This window comes from Bombina bombina, chromosome 1 (genome assembly GCF_027579735.1).
Source record: "Bombina bombina isolate aBomBom1 chromosome 1, aBomBom1.pri, whole genome shotgun sequence".
Taxonomy (NCBI): Eukaryota; Metazoa; Chordata; class Amphibia; order Anura; family Bombinatoridae; genus Bombina; species Bombina bombina.
In genome coordinates this window covers 372,097,418-372,118,328 of record NC_069499.1, presented here as the reverse complement: position 1 = coordinate 372,118,328, position 20,911 = coordinate 372,097,418, and positions in this window count along the sequence as shown.

Below are 20,911 nucleotides of genomic sequence, written 5' to 3'. Positions count from 1 at the left end.
TTCCTGAACCCAAGTTGCGTTACCGAGATACTGGTGGATGCTTGGCCCGTTCCTGAACCCAAGTTGCCTTACCAAGATACTGGCGTAAGCTCGGCCCGTTCCTGAACCCAAGTTGCCTTACCGAGATACTGGCATATGCTCGGCCCGTTCCTGAACCCAAATCGCCTTACCGAGATACTGGCATATGCTCGGCCTGTTCCTGAACCCAAGTTGCCTTACCGAGATATTGGCGTATGCTCAGCCCATTCCTGAACCTTAGTTGCCTTACCGAGATACTGGCGTATGCTCGGCCTGTTACTGGAACCAAGTTGCCTTACGAGATACTGGCGTATGCTCGATTTGCTTTACCTCTTGTTTTCCTTGCATTACCTTAGTAAATTTTCTTTAAGAAAAGACCTTCTTTGTTCTGTGTTTTCATTCTGGTATATTGAGTCCTACTCACCTCTTCTTCACATCCTCTCAGCTTAACTCAGCCATAACCTTGCACATGCTCCATACCCCTGAACCTACTCAGCCGAGCATGACAGAATGTCAAGGCCACACATTGGAGCTTGCAGAGGTGGTACCAGTTTTGAAAGTCCTACTAGAACAAGTGGCAAACATGGCACAGCTAATGCAACAGTTGTTTCAAGACCTTCCTGATAAGCTGCAACGTATAACCCAGTCCTATGCCACAGACATTCAGACTTTATTTGATTTATTTGATTTTTCAAAATGTTTTTAGCCAATTTACTCCACAGACTTCTTCCACAGTTCTGACTTCCTCTGTACCTCCGAGAGCTGCCTCAGTGACATTTAAAGGAAAGTCTTCTAAAATTACTGCAGAGGGTAACATCAAAGCTGCTACAGCACCCCTTTTGCCTACGGAGATTACAAGAAGGAGAACTCAAGGGCTCTGTTTTTATTGTGCGGGCTCTAGCCATGTCATCTCCTACTGTCCAGTGAGACCTCCTAAGAGATCTACCCAAGACTCCTCAGCTACTAGTTCTGCTTCATCTGCTGTGGTGACAGCTGGGAAGAGTTACTCAAACCCAACAACAAAGATGGCAGAGGACCGGTTACATAATATCCTGGTGCAGCAACTCCCAGATGAAACTGGTATTTCTCACATAAAATCTGACTTTGCTCCTTCTCTGGAAGTTTCTGTTCCCTCTTTTCTAAAGGGTTCCATTACATCCAGTCACCAGCAGGAGTCTGGTTCATCTGTTTCCTTAACCTTCCAAAACCCTGTGACTCAGGTATCACCAGTTCAAGCTGAAACCTTACCACCCACAGTATCATCTGGCACTGAAGAAGATAATTCAGATGTTTTTTCTACAATTTATGAATATTCAGACTCGGAAGAGTCAGAGCCCCAAATTGCAGTCCGGGAAAGGAACACGGGTCATCTGCCTAAATGCTCCAGAATAAAATCTAAATGAACCACTGTTGCAACTCTTTGCCAGGACTTTCTTCAGAAAGGCCAGTGGACCAACATTATACCTCCTGAATGTATCCTTGCCTCTGATGGGACTTTGGTCAGTAAAGTGGACCTTCTAAGATATGAAGAAGCTAAGGCTGCTCTGAGAGTATCCTTGGGAAAGGGAAACTGTCAAGGTCATGCCTGGATATGAACCTGGGACCCCTGGTTCCCAGCCTGTTTTTCTTTTCCTGTGCCACCAGAGGTATCTGTTTATGTTTGCAGCATTTTGGAGACCTGTTACCTGCAGTGGGTTACTCTCTGGCTCTACCTGCTTGCCAGCTGCAGGTAGTTTTCTAATCAGCTCTGCTATAAAGGGCTGCTTCACTAATCTTTTGATGCCTTTATCTGCTTGCTAAGTCTAAGCAACTATACTGTGACATTTGTTTATCCTGAAGCCAAGTACCTCTGCTGTGAGTACCTGTATACTTCCTTGGCTGTTGGAACTAAACTCTACTGCTGTAAGAACTGTATGTTTATCTGCTTGCTGAGTCTAAGCAACTATACTGTGACATTTGTTTATCCTGAAGCCAAGTATCTCTGCTGTGAGACTGAACACCTCTTCTGTGAATACCGGTATACTTCCTTGGCTGTTGGTACTAAACTCCACTGCTGTAAGAACTGTATGTTTATCTGCTTGCTGAGTCTAAGCAACACTACTGTGACATTTGTGTTCCTGAACCCAAGTTGCCTTACCAAGATACTGGCGTATGCTCGGCCCGTTCCTGAACCCAAGTTGCCTTACCGAGATACTGGCATATGCTTGGCCCATTCCTGAACCCAAGTTGCCTTACCGAGTTACTGTCGTATGCTCGATTTGCTTTACCTCTTGTTTTCCTTGCATTACCTTAGTAAAGTTTCTTTAAGAAAAGACCTTCTTTGTTCTGTGTTTCCATTCTGGTATACTGAGTCCAACTCACCTCTTCAGATCCTCTCAGCTTAACTCAGCCATCACCTTGCATATGCTCCATACCCCTGAACCTACTCAGCCGAGCATGAGAATTTTACAAGTGGTACATCAACAACAAAAAATTTGATTTTGAGGGGAAGCACAGAAAGTCTACAGTAATGTTTTCAGAAATATAACAATACCAACACTAAAGTCAGATTTAAAATGTCCTACAGTGAGAGCTCCATAGAATTTTTGGACCTGTTAATCCTGAAGAGACAGACTTGACTTGAAACCACACTATATTCCAAACCGACTGTTTGATGGCTGACAGTTGCCATGCTCCATCTTTGACTAAGGGTACTATTAAATGCCAGTTTATAAGAGCAATTAGGAACAATTCTAACAGTGAAAAGGGTGTCTCACAGGTACAAGAGATGCATAACAAATTCCTGAGCAGAGGATATAACAAAGTCACTCTAGAGTCTGTCAAGAAACAACTGAAAGACATTACCCAATAGAATTTTTTACATAAGCAAGTGAGGAACCAGGTAACAGATAATATAATCTTTACCACCACTTTTGCTCCTAACACATCTAAAGTAGGATGTTCTATCAAAGAATTCTGGCATATTCTGCTTTCAGATACCAAACTCAAGTTCACCAAAGATATCACCCCTATCGTTGGTTACAGACATAACACCAATTTAAGGAACCTATTGGTCATCTCAGACCCTATAAGATGCTACATGAAAAAAAGATGCTCATGGGTCATGGAAAGGATGCTACAAGTGCCCGAATTGCACCACTTGCAATGGACTGATTGGCACTAAGAAATGTAATCATCCTCACAATAGCAAAAGATATACCATAAATCGCTCTTGCACATGCACTACCACACATATGAATTACATGTTGATCTGTCCATGTGGTATGCACTATATAGGAAAAACCCAAGGGACTATCCGTGAGCGTATGGCAAACCATCGGATGGCCATAAGACAAGAAATCAAGAAGGGCAAATCTAAACAACCCGCAGGACACCATTGGATGGAGGCTAAACAACCAGTAGCATCAGTCAGGGTGATCCTAATAGACCACATTCCCAAACCAGCATGAGGTGGAGACAGGAACAAACTGCTATTAAAAAGAGAAGCAGAATGGATGTTCAGGCTGGACACTATCCTAAGTGACTTATAACTCCATGCCCGATTTTGGTTCCTTAACTTAAAGAGTATCAATGATGCAGTGTATAGATATGAGGAAGTAAGCAAGGTCGTGGATGAGGACAAGATGTGGGTTCCCTTCTGTCTATTGAATGGAGGTGTATCCCTGATCTATGTCATTGGTTAACACATGTGTGCTAGTGAACTGAAAGGGTCGGCACGTTAACATGATAACTCCCTACACCAGGTACAGTATATGGCTAACTTCCTCTTAAGATATATGCACTGATCTCTTGTTAAAACCATAGGGCAGAGGAAAGTGATGTTTTAAATGATATTGGGAATAGTATGCATCAATTTATAAAGTAGCATGATATACAGGTTAAATAATACTATGGATATAAGATAGTAGCTAATCCACAAATTGAATCAATATGTATATTGTATATAGTTTAAGTAATTATGTATGAGCAATAAGTTGTTGAATATTTTTCTATATCCCTATATAACACTGTTCATATATGCCAGACCATTCCAGATGTTCACACAATCCCCTATTGTGGGCATTATTTGTTCACTTACCTACACAGAGGTTTATATGATGTTGTATTACATTTAATAGATAAACTTGTATTCACACCACTAACCAGATATAGCATCCTATGGGAATTTTGGGTATTGACGAAACCGTATGTGGCACATAATGGTAACATTCGGTATTGAGTAAACTGGATGTGATGCAATCTTTCAGTTACACGTTTAAGCCGTAAACAGTGGCATATGTTTTTTAATTAAAGGAACAGTACACTGTAAAATTGTTTTTCCTTTAATGTATTTTCAATTACTTGTTATACCAGCTGCAGAGTATAAAATATTTGAGAAATTGCCTTTTCAGGTTTATTTGTGTATATGAAGTAGCTGGTTTTGTGCTTTTAAACCACAGCCTATTACAATGGGTTGAACCTAAAGGTAATATCAGATCTCATTATGTGATAACTTTGTGTACACAGACTTACTTCCTTAGCTTATTTTTGTCTGGAACACCAAACCTCAATACATAGAGAGAACAGTGGAAAATTATCATTATATTACTTAAAGTGTCAGTAAATCTAACAAATAATATAATATAATTCTGCACATAGTGCAGAATTATATAACATTATTTTAGTGCTATCGTTATAAAACCTTTTTTTCCATTTTAAGTTTTTTAAAAATATGCCGGTTTTACAGACCCTGCTGTCTGACAGCAGGAGCGAGCTGCCCTTAATGTTATGGCGCGGTCGGGCCGGGCTGTGACTATACAGCTGGCCCGATGCGCTGTGTAAAAAAAACAGACCCGCTCAGCAGAGAGCAGAGAGCGGGTCTGTAAAATAGGCATATTTTTAAAAAATTAAAATGGGAAAAAAAGGTTTTATAATGATAGCACTAAAATAATGTTTTAGGTTTACTGTCCCTTTAACTATCCTGAAGCCCACTGATAGTGTAACTTCTTTTGCTGGCTGTGTTTACTTAGGCTTCTCTTTGCATATACTCCAGTATCAAAACTTTTAGTATAGGTGGCAATAAGACAAGCTAAATCAGCTATTTCAAATGCTGAAATAGGAGTAAAGGGACATTCCTTCCCTAGACAACAGACAAGCCTGCTCTGTGCAGAAGGACATCATGGTGTATTCTTTCCCACATGGGAACGAATGTGAAGAATTAAACTATTGGCTAGATTTAGAGTTTTGTCGGTAACGACCCGCGTAGCTAACGCTGGCTTTTTTCCCCACGCATCTTTTAAATACTGCTGGTATTTAGAGTTCACAGAAGGGCTGCGTTAGGCTCCAAAAAGGGAGCGTATAGCATAATTTACCGCCACTGCAACTCTCAATACCAGCGGTGCTTACGGACGCGGCCAGCTTCAAAAAAGTGCTCGTGCACGATTCCCCCATATGAAACAATGGGGCCGTTTGAGCTGAAAAAAAACCTAACACCTGCAAAAAAGCAGCGTTCAGCTCCTAACGCAGCCCCATTGTTTCCTATGGGGAAACACTTCCTAAGTCTGCACCTAACACTCTAACATGTACCCCGAGTCTAAACACCCCTAACCTTACACTTATTAACCCCTAATCTGCCGCCCCCGCTATCGCTGTTACCTGCATATTATTTTTAACCCCTAATCTGCCGCTCCGTACACCGCCGCAACCTACATTATAGCTATGTACCCCTAATCTGCTGCCCCTAACACCGCCGACCCCTATATTATATTTATTAACCCCTAATCTGCTGCCCCCAACGTCGCCGCCACCTACCTACAATTATTAATCCCTAATCTGCCGACCGGACCTCACCGCTACTCTAATAAATGTATTAACCCCTAAAGCTAAGTCTAACCCTAACACTAACACCCCCCTAAGTTAAATATACTTTAAATCTAACTAAATAAATTAACTCTTATTAAATAAATGATTCCTATTTAAAGCTAAATACTTACCTGTAAAATAAACCCTAATATAGCTACAATATAAATTATAATTATATTTTAGCTATTTTAGGATTAATATTTATTTTACAGGTAACTTTGTATTTGTTTTAACCAGGTACAATAGCTATTAAATAGTTAATAACTATTTAATAGTTACCTAGTTAAAATAATTACAAAATTACCTGTAAAATAAATCCTAACCTAAGTTACAATTAAACCTAACACTACACTATCAATAAATTAATTAAATAAAATATCTACAATTATCTACAATTAAACCTAACACTACACTATCAATAAATTAATTAAATACAATACCTACAAATAAATACAATTAAATAAACTAACTAAAGTACAAACAATAAAAAAAGAACTAAGTTACAAAAAATAAAAAAATATTTACAAACATTAGAAAAATATTACAACAATTTTAAGCTAATTACACCTACTCTAAGCCCCCTAATAAAATAACAAAGCCCCCCAAAATAAAAAAAAAATGCTCTACCCTATTCTAAAATACAAATAGAAAAGCTCTTTTACCTTACCAGCCCTTAAAAGGGCCTTTTGCGGGGAATGCCACAAAGAATTCAGCTCTTTTGCCTGTAAAAAAAAACATACAATACCCCCCAACATTACAACCCACCACCCACATACCCCTAATCTAACCCAAACCCCCCTTAAATAAACCTAACACTAAGCCCCTGAAGATCTTCCTACCTTATCTTCACCACGCCGGGTATCACCGATCGGTCCAGGCTCCGAATTCTTCATCCAAGCCCAAGCGGGGGCTGAAGACGTCCATCCTCAGGCTGAAGTCTTGATCCAAGCGGCGGCTGAAGAGGTCCATTATCGGCCAGAAGTCTTCATCCTATCCGGGCAGAAGAGGAGATCTGGACCGGTAGACATCTTCATCCAAGCGGCAACTTCTATCTTCTTCCATCCGACGACAAGCGGCTCCATTTTCAAGACCTCCGGTGCAGATCCATCCTCTTCTTCCGACGTCCTAACACAGAATGAAGGTTCCTTTAAGGGACGTCATCCAAGATTAAGGTAGGAAAATTTTGATTGGCTGATGGAATCAGTCAATCAGATTCAAGTTCAATCCGATTGGCTGATCCAATCAGCCAATCAGATTGAGCTTGCATTCTATTGGCTGTTCCGATCAGCCAATAGAATGTGAGCTCAATCTGATTGGCTGATTGGATCAGCCAATCGGATTGAACTTGAATCTGATTGGCTGATTCAATCAGCCAATCAGAATTTTCCTACCTTAATTCCGATTAGCTGATAGAATTCTATCAGCCAATCGGAATTCGAGGGACGCCATCTTGGATGACATCCCTTAAAGGAACCTTCATTCTGTGTTAGGATATCGGAAGAAGAGGATGGATCCGCGCCGGAGGTCTTGAAGATGGAGCCGCTCGTCGTCGGATGGAAGAAGATAGAAGATGCAACTTGGATGAAGATGTCTACCGGTCCGGATCTCCTCTTCTGCCCGGATAGGATGAAGACTTCAGCCGGAGGATGGACATCTTCAGCCCCCGCTTGGGCTTGGATGAAGAATTCGGAGCCTGGACCGATCAGTGATACCCGGCATGGTGAAGATAAGGTAGGAAGATCTTCAGGGGCTTAGTGTTAGGTTTATTTAAGGGGGGTTTGGGTTAGATTAGGGGTATGTGGGTGGTGGGTTGTAATGTTGGGGGGGTATTGTATGTTTTTTTTTTACAGGCAAAAGAGCTGAATTCTTTGGGGCATGCCCCGCAAAAGGCCCTTTTAAGGGCTGGTAAGGTAAAAGAGCTTTTCTATTTTTATTTTAAAATAGGGTAGGGAATTTTTTTATTTTGGGGGGGCTTGGTTATTTTATTAGGGGGCTTAGAGTAGGTGTAATTAGCTTAACATTTTTGTAATATTTTTATGTTTGTAAATATTTTTTTATTTTTTGTAACTTAGTTCTTTTTTTATTTTTTGTACTTTAGTTAGTGTATTTCTTTGTATTTCTTTGTAGGTATTTGTATTTAATTAATTTATTGATAGTGTAGTGTTAGGTTTAATTTTAACTTGGTTAGGATTTATTTTACAGGTAATTTTGTAATTATTTTAACTAGGTAACTATTAAATAGTTATTAACTATTTAATAGCTATTGTACCTGGTTAAACTAAATACAAAGTTGCCTGTAAAATAAATATTAATCCTAAAATAGCTACAATATAATTATAATTTATATTGTAGCTATATTAGGGTTTATTTTACAGTTAAGTATTTAGCTTTAAATAGGAATAATTTATTTAATAAGAGTTAATTTATTTCATTAGATTTAAATTATATTTAATTTAGGGGGGTGTTAGTGTTAGGGTTAGACTTAGCTTTAGGGGTTAATACATTTATTATAGTAGCGGTGAGGTCCGGTCGGCAGATTAGGGATTAATAATTGTAGGTAGGTGGCGGCGACGGTGGGGGGCAGATTAGGGGTTAATACATATAATATAGGGGTCGGCGGTGTTAGGGGCAGCAGATTAGGGGTACATAAGTATAACGTAGGTGGCGGCGGTGTGGGGTCGGCAGATTAGGGGTTAAAAAAATATAATAGAGTGGCGGCGATGTGGGGGGACCTCGGTTTTGGGGTACATAGGTAGTTTATGGGTGTTAGTGTACTTTAGAGCACAGTAGTTAAGAGCTTTATGAACCAGCGTTAGCCCAGAAAGCTCTTAACTCCTGGCTTTTCTCTGCGGCTGGAGTTTTGTCGTTATTTTTCTAACGCTCACTTCAGCCAAGACTCTAAATACCGGCATTAGAAAGATCCCATTGAAAAGATAGGATACGCTAATGGCGTAGGGGGATCTGCGGTATGGAAAAGTCGCAGCTGCAAAGTGAGCCAAGACTCTAAATACCAGCGGTAGCCCAAAACCAGCAGAGCAGGGGGAGTTAGTACAATGACAGTAACAGTACTTCTTGCATACAGCGGCTGTGAGACTGATAGTATTAAGTATTACGGTCGCTGTTGTATGTAGTAATAAATAATTGACAGACTGTGCTTGCTTAGTTATGTGCTAGAGTGTTCAGTGTTAACTGACTGCTGCACAGCATGCTATTGTGATAATTTATTCATTCCATTTATTTCCAGTTATAAATAATAGATCTGGCCGCTGATCAGGGGGTGGGACTGGGAATTTGAATCATCAGATCAGTGCCACTGTCGGTGCGGGTCTTACATAACGTGATGCTGCAATCTCCTGCTCGGTGCTCCCTGATAGTGATGTCGCGAACCTAAAATTTTCGGTTCGCGAACGGCGGACTCGAACTTCCGGTATTGTTTGCGAAAGCGCGAACCGCGTGAACCTCTATTGAATTCAATAGGGAGGCGAACTTTAAAACCTACAAGGACTCTTTCTGGCCACAATAGTGATGGAAAAGTTGTTTCAAGGGTACTAACACCTGGACTGTTGCATGCTGGAGGGGGATCCCTGGCAAAACTCCCATGGGAAATTACATAGTTGATGCAGAGTCTGCTTTTAAGCAATAATGGGTCTAAATCAACTAACATTCCCAAAGTGGCTGTCTCAAAACATCCCGGACAGAAGATAGATTGATAGATAGGATAGATAGATATACATAGATTGATAGTTAGATTGAATCGATAGAAGAGAAATAGATAGATTTGTTAGATATATAATTACCCTAATAAATTCTAATAATCAAACATGCGTTCTTCGACCCAACTAGCTTGTGTTAATTAGTACTTTTCTTAGCACTTTAATCCCTGTTCCCCCCCCTATCGGGGGAGTTCTATATGGCCTGCCAGATTACCTTGAAAAATTATAATAATAATACATGTGGTCTGCTACCTATTTTAACTAGGTTGTATTTTAAGTACTACCATTCTTAGCACTTTAATCTCTGTAACTCCCCCTATTTGGTGAGGTCTATACGGCCTGGATGATTACCCATACAAAATATAATAATAAGATATCTGCTCTTGGTCTGCGACCCATGGTAACTATGTTGTGTTAATTAGTAATGTCCTTCGCATTTTAATAGCTGTTACTCATACTCACCCTATCGGTGGAGGTCTATATGGCCTGCATGATTACCCTTACAAAATATAACAGCCAAACATATGCTCTGGGACCCATGGTAAGTAGGTTTTGTTAAGTAGTACTGTTCTTTGCATTTTCATACCTGTTACAACACCAAATGGTGGCAGGTCTATCTGGCCTTCATGATTAGCTGCACCCAAACCCAAAAAAAAGCCGAGTGGTCTTAGACTAACACCCATGGCTAACTCGGTTGTTTCAATTAGTACTATTCTTAGCACTTTCATCCCTGTTACGGGCGGTCTACATGGCCATTATGATTAGCCGAACAAAATACTACAATCCAACCTTTGCTCAGTCTTCATAGGCCCTTCATTGTCTGTATTTTGATAGTACAGTTCTTATTATTTTTAGAGCTGATACAACACCGAATGTTATCAGCTCTATATGGCCTGAATGATTAGCTGCACCCAATACAAAAATAAATCCAAGCGGTCTTGGATTAACATCCATGGCTAACTCTGTTGTTTCAAGATCTACTATTCTTAGCTCTTTCATCTCATCATCCCTGTTACTTCCAGGACTCTCGGTGGTAGTGGTCTACATGGCCATCATGATTAGCCTAACCAAATACTACAATCCAACCTTGGCTCAGTCTTCCTAAGGCCCTTCATTGGCTGTATTTTGGTAGTACTGTTCTTATTAGTTTAATAGCTGATACGACACCGAATGTTGTCAGCTCTATATGGCCTGCATGAATAGCCGCACCCAAAGCCAAAAAAAAGCCAAGCGGTTTTGCACTAACACCCATGGCTAACTCTGTTGTTTCAAGTTCTACTATTCTTAGCTCTTTCATCTCATCCCTGTTACTTCCAGGACTCTCGGTGGTGGTGGTCTACATGGCCATCATGATTAGCCTAACCAAATACTACAATCCAACCTTGGCTCAGTCTTCCTAAGGCCATTTATTGGCTGTATTTTGGTAGTACTGTTCTTATTAGTTTAATAGCTGATACGACACCGAATGGTGGCAGCTCTATATGGCCTGCATGAATAGCCGCACCCAAAGCCAAAAAGAAGCCAAGCGCTTTTGCACTAACACCCATGGCTAACTCTGTTGTTTCAAGTTCTAATATTTTTACTTCTTTCATCTCATCCCTGTTACTTCCAGGACTCTCGGTGGTGGTGGTCTACATGGCAATCATGATTAGCCTAACCTAATACTACAATCCAACCTTGGACCAGTCTTCCTAAGGCCCTTCATTGGCTGTATTTTGGTAGTACTGTCATCCTTTTGAATAATAGATTACAGGAAAGGCATTGATTTTAGAATCCAAGAGATCATTTATATGACCCGTGAAATAAAAAAAAACATTCATTAGATATCCGTTACACAATTATTTATCCCCAGGCCTTTTTAATACGAGGGTCCCGGAGCCTCAAACGAAACAACAGCATGAAAGAGGAGATATGTCATCCTTTTGAATAATAGATTACAGGAAAGGCATTGATTTTAGAAACCCACAGATCATTATTTGCAACCGTGAAATTAGAAAAAAACATTGATTAGACACCCGTGACACTTATTTATGCTCAGGCCTTTTTAATACGAGGGTCACGGAGCCTCAACCGAAACAACAGCATGAAAGAGGAGATATGTCATCCTTTTGAATAAAAGATTAGAGTAAAGGTATTGATTTTAGAAACCCACAGATCATTATTTGCAACCGTGAAATTAGAAAAAAACATTGATTAGACACCCGTGACACTTATTTATGCTCAGGCCTTTTTAATACGAGGGTCCCGGAGCCTCAACTGAAACAACAGCATGAAAGAGGAGATATGTCATCCTTTTGAATAAAAGATTACAGTAAAGGCATTGATTTTAGAAACCCACAGATCATTATTTGCAACCATGAAATAGAAAAAAACATTGATTACACACCCGTTACACTTATTTATGCTCAGGCCTTTTTAATACGAGGGTCCCGGAGCCTCAACTGAAACAACAGCATGAAAGAGGAGATATGTCATCCTTTTGAATAAAAGATTACAGTAAAGGCATTGATTTTAGAAACCCACTGATCATTATTTGCAACCGTGAAATTAGAAAAAAACATTGATTAGACACCCGTGACACTTATTTATGCTCAGGCCTTTTTAATACGAGGGTCCCGGAGCCTCAAACGAAACAACAGCATGACAGAGGAGATATGTCATCCTTTTGAAAAATAGATTACAGGAAAGGCATTGATTTTAGAAACCCACAGATCATTATTTGCAACCGTGAAATTAGAAAAAAACATTGATTAGACACCCGTGACACTTATTTATGCTCAGGCCTTTTTAATACGAGGGTCCCGGAGCCTCAACCGAAGCAACAGAATGAAAGAGAAGATATGGCATCCTTTTGAATAAAAGATTACAGTAAAGGCATTGATTTTAGAAACCCACCGATCATTATTTGCACCCGTGAAATTAGAAAAAAACATTGATTAGACACCCGTGACACTTATTTATGCTCAGGCCTTTTTAATACGAGGGTCCCGGAGCCTCAACCGAAACATCAGCATGAAAGAGGAGATATGTCATCCTTTTGAATAAAAGATTACAGTAAAGGCATTGATTTTAGAAACCCACAGATCATTATTTGCAACCGTGAAATAGAAAAAAACATTGATTACACACCCGTTACACTTATTTATCCTCAGGCCTTTTTAATACGAGGGTCCCGGAGCCTCAACCGAAACAACAGCATGAAAGAGGAGATATGTCATCCTTTTGAATAAAAGATTACAGTAAAGGCATTGATTTTAGAAACCCACTGATCATTATTTGCAACCGTGAAATTAGAAAAAAACATTGATTAGACACCCGTGACACTTATTTATGCTCAGGCCTTTTTAATACGAGGGTCCCGGAGCCTCAAACGAAACAACAGCATGACAGAGGAGATATGTCATCCTTTTGAAAAATAGATTACAGGAAAGGCATTGATTTTAGAAACCCACAGATCATTATTTGCAACCGTGAAATTAGAAAAAAACATTGATTAGACACCCGTGACACTTATTTATGCTCAGGCCTTTTTAATACGAGGGTCCCGGAGCCTCAACCGAAGCAACAGAATGAAAGAGGAGATATGGCATCCTTTTGAATAAAAGATTACAGTAAAGGCATTGATTTTAGAAACCCACCGATCATTATTTGCACCCGTGAAATTAGAAAAAAACATTGATTAGACACCCGTGACACTTATTTATGCTCAGGCCTTTTTAATACGAGGGTCCCGGAGCCTCAACCGAAACATCAGCATGAAAGAGGAGATATGTCATCCTTTTGAATAAAAGATTACAGTAAAGGCATTGATTTTAGAAACCCACAGATCATTATTTGCAACCGTGAAATAGAAAAAAACATTGATTACACACCCGTTACACTTATTTATCCTCAGGCCTTTTTAATACGAGGGTCCCGGAGCCTCAACCGAAACAACAGCATGAAAGAGGAGATATGTCATCCTTTTGAATAAAAGATTACAGTAAAGGCATTGATTTTAGAAACCCACAGATCATTATTTGCAACCGTGAAATTAGAAAAAAACATTGATTAGACACCTGTGACACTTATTTATGCTCAGGCCTTTTTAATACGAGGGTCCCAGAGCCTCAACCGAAACAACAGCATGAAAGAGGAGATATGTCATCCTTTTGAATAAAAGATTACAGTAAAGGCATTGATTTTAGAAACCCACAGATCATTATTTGCAACCGTGAAATTAGAAAAAAACATTGATTAGACACCCGTGACACTTATTTATGCTCAGGCCTTTTTAATACGAGGGTCCCGGAGCCTCAAACGAAACAACAGCATGAAAGACGAGATATGTCATCCTTTTGAATAAAAGATTACAGTAAAGGCATTGATTTTAGAAACCCACAGATCATTATTTGCAACCGTGAAATTAGAAAAAAACATTGATTAGACACCCGTGACACTTATTTATGCTCAGGCCTTTTTAATACGAGGGTCCCGGAGCCTCAACCGAAACAACAGAATGAAAGAGGAGATATGTCATCCTTTTGAATAAAAGATTACAGTAAAGGAATTGATTTTAGAAACCCACAGATCATTATTTGCAACCGTGAAGTTAGAAAAAAACATTGATTAGACACCCGTGACACTTATTTATGCTCAGGCCTTTTTAATACGAGGGTCCCGGAGCCTCAACCGAAACAACAGCATGAAAGAGGAGATATGTCATCCTTTTGAATAAAAGATTACAGTAAAGGCATTGATTTTAGAAACCCACAGATCATTATTTGCAACCGTGAAATAGAAAAAAACATTGATTACACACCCGTTACACTTATTTATCCTCAGGCCTTTTTAATACGAGGGTCCCGGAGCCTCAACCGAAACAACAGCATGAAAGAGGAGATATGTCATCCTTTTGAATAAAAGATTACATTAAAGGCATTGATTTTAGAAACCCACAGATCATTATTTGCAACCGTGAAATAGAAAAAAACAATGATTACACAACCGTTACACTTATTTATCCTCAGGCCTTTTTAATACGAAGGTCCCGGAGCCTCAACCGAAACAACAGCATGAAAGGGGAGATATGTCATCCTTTTGAATAAAAGATTACAGTAAAGGCATTGATTTTAGAAACCCACAGATCATTATTTGCAACCGTGAAATAGAAAAAACATTGATTAGATACCCGTGACACTTATTTATGCTCAGGCCTTTTTAATACGAGGGTCCCGGAGCCTCAACTGAAACAACAGCATGAAAGAGGAGATATGTCATCCTTTTGAATAAAAGATTACAGTAAAGGCATTGATTTTAGAAACCAACAGATCATTATTTGCAACCGTGAAATAGAAAAAAACATTGATTACACACCCGTTACACTTATTTGTCCTCAGGCCTTTTTAATACGAGGGTCCCGGAGCATCAAATGAAACAACAGCATGACAGAGGAGATATGTCATCCTTTTGAATAAAAGATTACAGTAAAGGCATTGATTTTAGAAACCCACAGATCATTATTTGCAACCGTGAAATAGAAAAAACATTGATTAGATACCCGTGACACTTATTTATGCTCAGGCCTTTTTAATACGAGGGTCCCGGAGCCTCAACTGAAACAACAGCATGAAAGAGGAGATATGTCATCCTTTTGAATAAAAGATTACAGTAAAGGCATTGATTTTAGAAACCAACAGATCATTATTTGCAACCGTGAAATAGAAAAAAACATTGATTACACACCCGTTACACTTATTTGTCCTCAGGCCTTTTTAATACGAGGGTCCCGGAGCATCAAATGAAACAACAGCATGACAGAGGAGATATGTCATCCTTTTGAATAATAGATTACAGGAAAGGCATTGATTTTAGAAACCCACAGATCATTATTTGCAACCGTGAAATTAGAAAAAAACATTGATTAGACACCCGTGACACTTATTTATGCTCAGGCCTTTTTAATACGAGGGTCCCGGAGCCTCAACCGAAACAACAGAATGAAAGAGGAGATATGTCATCCTTTTGAATAAAAGATTACAGTAAAGGCATTGATTTTAGAAATATAATAGTGAAAGACAGCACCTATTTTCCTTCTGGGGCACGGGAAAAGGGTTAGCCAGACCCCAATGTGTATCCAAAGAAAAGTATTTTTCCAGCCACCAGTTAAACTTTAAAAAGACCTTTATTCATTTCTTACAGGGTCCATCATATCAACAACGTTTCAAACCTATGCCAGGTTCTTAATCATGTCTGCTGAATAGTATACAGGTGTGTCTTTTATACCTGTCCAACTTTTATCAGATTGCACAACAGTGCCATCTTATGGTCAAAATTTAAAATTACATGTGATAAACTATTTAAAGGGATTTGTTGTAAATTCCTATATTTTAAGTTGGTTTCTTCATTGCTTATGTATGTTTATCACATGGAAATTTAAAACCAAATTTATATACATACAATTAAAACCTATACACATTATAGTATCAGAATCAAATATGCTGCTACAGGTACATGCTATCATATATAATCAAAATAATAATCAAAAAAATAATGACCATTCAAAATCTTTGTTTAAGCCTTCAGGTATCATTGTGTTTAATCTGTTTATCCAAAACATCTCCCTTCTTTTAAGCATCTGGTCCCTGTCCCCTCCCCTCCTGGGTCTGTCAACTTGTTCAATGACTTGAAACCTAAGTTGACTGATGTTATGACCCCTGGAGAGGAAGTGACAGGAAACAGGAGCCTCCATATTTTTGTTTCTAATGTTGGATTTGTGTTCAGTGATTCTTGTTCTTACTTCCCTACTTGTTTCTCCTATATAAATCCTGGCACACGGACATTTGATGAGATATATAGCATATGTGCTTCTACATGTTAGATGTTTCTTTATAGGGTATTTGGTTCCCTTAATGGGGTGAAAAAAATCTTTCCCTTTTATTATTGAACTACAGTGACTGCAATGAAGGCAGGGATAACAACCTCTATTATCAGATCCCATTGTTGTTTGTAAAGTCTTCCTGTTGCTGCCCTTTTTATCTGTGTGAAACCCACAGATAAAAATAAAGTATTACAATATGACAGTTTCCATTAAAAAAAAACAATAGAAGCAATACCCCAAGGTCAATTTAAAAGAGTAAAAAGAATAGTGACTGATGAAAGGAGATGTGACATAAGACTAAAGGAAATGGCAGATAAATTCAAAAGAAGAAGGTATCCAGAAGAACTAATTACAAAACAGTTAGAATATTTCAAGAATAAGGAAACTAATAGTGCTAAAAACAAAACAAAAGAAAACAGAATGATATTTGTCACTCAATACAACTCCCTAGGAACAAAAATATCACATATCATAAATAGACACTGGCATACACTGAGAGACTGTAATCCCCAAGTGGAGGACTTTAAAAATATTCCTATGGTAGCTTATAAGAAGACTAAAAATTTGAGAGATGAATTAGTAAGGGCAGATATAGGCAGCAACAGGAAGACTTTACAAACAACAATGGGATCTGATAATAGAGGTTGTTATCCCTGCCTTCATTGCAGTCACTGTAGTTCAATAATAAAAGGGAAAGATTTTTTTCACCCCATTAAGGGAACCAAATACCCTATAAAGAAACATCTAACATGTAGAAGCACATATGCTATATATCTCATCAAATGTCCGTGTGCCAGGATTTATATAGGAGAAACAAGTAGGGAAGTAAGAACAAGAATCACTGAACACAAATCCAACATTAGAAACAAAAATATGGAGGCTCCTGTTTCCTGTCACTTCCTCTCCATGGGTCATAACATCAGTCAACTTAGGTTTCAAGTCATTGAACAAGTTGACAGACCCAGGAGGGGAGGTGACAGGGACCAGATGCTTAAAAGAAGGGAGATGTTTTGGATAAACAGATTAAACACAATGATACCTGAAGGCTTAAACAAAGATTTTGAATGGTCATTATTTTTTTGATTATTATTTTGATTATATATGATAGCATGTACCTGTAGCAGCATATTTGATTCTGATACTATAATGTGTATAGGTTTTAATTGTATGTATATAAATTTGGTTTTAAATTTCCATGTGATAAACATACATAAGCAATGAAGAAACCAACTTAAAATATAGGAATTTACAACAAATCCCTTTAAATAGTTTATCACATGTAATTTTAAATTTTGACCATAAGATGGCACTGTTGTGCAATCTGATAAAAGTTGGACAGGTATAAAAGACACACCTGTATACTATGCAGCAGACATGATTAAGAACCTGGCATAGGTTTGAAACGTTGTTGATATGATGGACCCTGTAAGAAATGAATAAAGGTCTTTTTAAAGTTTAACTGGTGGCTGGAAAAATACTTTTCTTTGGATATTGATTTTAGAAACCCACAGATCATTATTTGCAACCATGAAATAGAAAAAAACATTGATTACACACCCGTTACACTTATTTATCCTCAGGCTTTTTAATACGAGGGTCCCGGAGCCTCAACCGAAACAACAGCATGAAAGAGGAGATATGTCATCCTTTTGAATAAAAGATTACAGTAAAGGTATTGATTTTAGAAACCCACAGATCATTATTTGCAACCGTGAAATAGAAAAAAACATTGATTACACATCTGTTACACTTATTTATCCTCAGGCCTTTTTAATACGAAGGTCCCGGAGCCTCAACCGAAACAACAGCATGAAAGAGGAGATATGTCATCCTTTTGAATAAAAGATTACAGTAAAGGCATTGATTTTAGAAACCCACAGATCATTATTTGAAACCGTGAAATTAGAAAAAAACATTGATTAGACACCCGTGACACTTATTTATGCTCAGGCCTTTTTAATACGAGGGTCCCCGGAGCCTCAACCGAAACAACAGCATGAAAGAGGAGATATGTCATCCTTTTGAATAAAAGATTACAGTAAAGGCATTGATTTTAGAAACCTACAGATCATTATTTGCAACCGTGAAATTAGAAAAAAACATTGATTAGACACCCGTGACACTTATTTATGCTCAGGCCTTTTTAATACGAGGGTCCCGGAGCCTCAAACGAAACAACAGCATGAAAAGGAGATATGTCATCCTTTTGAATAATAGATTACAGGAAAGGCATTGATTTTAGAAACCCACAGATCATTATTTGCAACCGTGAAATTAGAAAAAAACATTGATTAGACACCTGTGACACTTATTTATGCTCAGGCCTTTTTAATACGAGGGTCCCGGAGCCTCAACCGAAACAACAGCATGAAAGAGGAGATATGTCATCCTTTTGAATAAAAAATTACAGTAAAGGCATTGATTTTAGAAACCCACAGATCATTATTTGCAACCGTGAAATTAGAAAAAAACATTGATTAAACACCCGTGACACTTATTTATGCTCAGGCCTTTTTAATACGAGGGTCCCGGAGCCTCAACCGAAACAACAGCATGAAAGAGGAGATATGTCATCCTTTTGAATAAAAAATTACAGTAAAGGCATTGATTTTAGAAACCCACAGATCATTATTTGCAACCGTGAAATAGAAAAAAACATTGATTACACACCGTTACACTTATTTAACCTCAGGCCTTTTTAATACGAGGGTCCCGGAGCCTCAACCGAAACAACAGCATGAAAGAGGAGATATGTCATCCTTTTGAATAAAAGATAACAGTAAATGCATTGATTTTAGAAACCCACAGATCATTATTTGCTACCGTGAAATTAGAAAAAAACATTGATTAGACACCCGTGACACTTATTTATGCTCAGGCCTTTTTAATACGAGGGTCCCGGAGCCTCAACCGAAACAACAGCATGAAAGAGGAGATATGTCATCCTTTTGAATAAAGATTACAGTAAAGGCATTGATTTTAGAAACCCACAGATCATTATTTGCAACCTTGAAATTAGAAAAAAACATTGATTAGACACCCGTGACACTTATTTATTCTCAGGCCTTTTTATAAGAGGGTCCTGGACCCTCAAAAAAAAACACCAACAGGAAAGAGGATATATGGCATACTTTTGAAAATTAGATTACAGGAAAGCCATTGATTTTAGAAACACAGAGATCAGTTATATGACCCGGGAAATAGAAAAAAAACATTGATTGGACACCTAGTACACTTCTTTATCCTTAGTCCTTTTTATAAGAGTGTCCCGGGCCTCAACAGAAAGAACAGCATGAAAGAGGACATATGGAATCCTTTTGAAAAATAGATTACAGGAAAGGCATTGATTTTTGAAAGACAGAAAAAATTTGTTACAACCTGGAAATCTAAAAAAACATTGAATAGACACCCATTACACTTCTTTATCCTTAGGCCTTTTTAGCAGAGGCTCCAGGACACTCAACAAAACCAGCAGTAGGAAAGAGGACATATGGCATCCTTTGTGAAAAAAAGATTATAGGAAAGGCATTGATTTTAGAAACCCGGGGATAATTTGTTACAACCGTGAATTTTAATTAAAAAAAATGATTGGATGGACACCCAGTACAATTCTTTCTCCTTAGGCCTTTTTATAAGAGGGTCCAGGACCCTCAAACAAAACGCCAGCAGGAAAGAGGACATATGGCATACTTTTGAACAATAGAGTACAGGAAAGGCATTGATTTTAGAAACCCATAGAAATTTTTTTTTAAATGGAAATTTGAATTAAAAAAAATGATTCGATGGACACCCATTACACCTCTTTCTCCTTAGGCATTTTTATAAGAGGGTCCTGGACCCTCAAAAAAACCACCAGCAGGAAATAGGACATATGGCATACTTTTGAACAATAGAGTACAGGAAAGGCATTTATTTTAGAAACCCATAGATAATTTTTTGCGAATGGAAATTTGAATAAAAAAAATGATTCGATGGACACCCAGTACACCTCTTTCTCCTTAGGCCTTTTTATAAGAGGGTCCTGGGCCCTCAAAAAAAACCCAGCAGGAAAGAGGACGCATGGCATCCTTTTGAACAATAGAGTACAGGAACAGCATTGATTTTACAAACCCAGAGATCAATTTGGTCAATTGTTAAATAGAAAAATAAAAATGAGTGGACAACCAGTACACCTCTTTCTCCTTAGGCCTTTTTATAAGAGGGTCCTGGACCCTCAAAAAAAACACCAGCAGGAAAGAGGACATATGGCATCCTTTTGAACAATAGAGTACAGGTACGGCATTGATTTGACAAACCCAGAGATCATTTTGGTCAATTGTTAAATAGAAAAATAAAAATGAGTGGCCAACCAGTACACCTCTTTCTCCTTACGCATTTTTATAAGAGGGTCCTGGACACTAAAAAAAAAACACCAGCAGGAAAGAGGACGTATGGCATCCTTTTGAACAATAGAGTACAGGTACGGCATTGATTTTACAAA